Here is a 2,025-nt window from a genome sequence, read left to right as displayed (position 1 = left end):
TAGTTCAACTGTGTTTTCCTTTTTGTCTTTGACACCTTTAGTTTTGAAAGGGTCTATAAAAGATGGAAGAATTAGACTTGTCTTCTCTGTCTTCAGGGAGATGTCTTTTCTCCACTTGCAGTAACTACCAAAAGAATCACATCTGTGCCTTTCCACAGATAGTTGTTAAAAGCCCAGTTTCCCCCCTCAATTTCAGATGTATAAATACATTTTTATGTGTGCTAACATAATCTCAATATGAATATGAGAAGAATAAATTCCTGTTAAAAATACCACCAGGTTGCTACTGCCTAGAATAAGAAATGATGTGTCAATAAGACTGGAACATGAATCTCATTATCTCAAGTTACGCATACATGAGGGCTTGGCCGTGAATACAGCAGCCGGGAAAACAACCATTTGGCTGTAAGTCCGTGGACGGTACCTGGAGAAGCCAGCTGGCCTCATGTCCCATCTTTCACTCTGCTTGAAGTCTGTTCATTTCTGCTTACAATGAGTTTTAAGTCTTTGTTTCTATCAGGATCCTCTTTGCTGTTTCCGTCTAAACATCATTCCCCTTCACACGGACTGCTGCAAGAGTCCTGCACTTCGCCCTACTCCAGCTAACTCTATGCAAATCAGATCTGCAGCCTTCTAGGGTCCAGTAGCCTCTTGCTGCTACTGGAGGTAAGTCCAGACTTATCAAGGGGGCTACAACGGTCTTCACACAATCCCAAAGTTCTTCCCAGTGGTGCTGGAAGACAGAGCTACCTTGACTCTTTTCTAGTTCTTTGGTTAGTGCCTGGAAGGTGTTAAACATTCACGGCATATGCACATGCTCATCTTTCCCACAGGCATCCTCCCTCCAAATCACTTTCCTTTTCTGCTCTTAGCCCAAATACTTTTTCTGACACACACAAATGCGCACGCGCATGCACATACACACACTAAATTCCTTTTCATTTTCTCTTTGAGCATCCCAGGCTTTTCATTCAAGAAACTGATAATAGAATATACAGATCCTTCTGTAATTGTTAGTGTATCTCTTAGGCTGCTTAGGTATTATGATGAAATTCCATTCCCTTGGGTGGCTGATGAAGAACAGAAACTTATTTCTCATAGTTGGAGGGTGGGAAGCCAGCCATCCAGGCATTAGCAGATTCTATGTCTGGTGAGGACCCACTTCCTGCTCCATAGATGAAAGATTCTCATGTCCTCATGAGAGGAGGATGTAAGAGCTGTCTAGATTTCCTTTACAAAAGGAGTGATTCATAAAGATATTGCCTAAAAACCTCCGCTCACTTATGGTCGTCATCCCTTTGGAGGTGTGGATTTTAGCAAATGTATTTTAGGATAAAAATAGGTCATGTTCTTCCTCACTGGACAACAAGGACTATGCTTATTCTACTCACTGAGCAATTAGTATCTTACATTGTGTCTACCTAGTACATAGTAGAATTCAACAGACTTTGGTAAATGAATTCAAACATGCATTATACTAAATACCATATGATTATATTGTTACAGGTTGAAATACTTCACTAGACCCTAAAGACTCTGGCATTTTCATTGAGCCATATAGTCAAGGACATAGCGGGAACTATGTGGAATCCATTAGGAATCTTCAATTTGAGATCAGTCAGATCTCGGCTAAGTTATTGAACTCTGATTCCATCTTTACCATCATCAACTTGAGAAAGGAAATTTAAAAAATCATAACACTCTCCTTTTTTTACACCCAGCAGAATTTTGAGGATCAAATGAGACAATCATTTTAGTGCTTTGAGATTTTAAATATTTAAATAAGCTCACGTTGCTGTCATCATTAAAGGCAAAATTATACCTGTACACAGGAAAAGTAAAGGCAGACAGAATAATAAGAGACAAATGGATGCTAGTCAGGATGTCACTGGCAAATGAATAGGGTGTTCTCTTGTCCACCCTTTTAAATTCCAGTGCTTGAGAAAAGCCAAGAAGAAAGAATGTACAAAGCATTTATAACGTGTGTATTTTTAGACTGCTTATATCTTTGGGAAATACCCTAAC

This window comes from Meriones unguiculatus, chromosome 1 (genome assembly GCF_030254825.1).
Source record: "Meriones unguiculatus strain TT.TT164.6M chromosome 1, Bangor_MerUng_6.1, whole genome shotgun sequence".
Classification (NCBI taxonomy): domain Eukaryota; kingdom Metazoa; phylum Chordata; class Mammalia; order Rodentia; family Muridae; genus Meriones; species Meriones unguiculatus.
Note: the sequence above shows the minus strand (reverse complement) of the source record.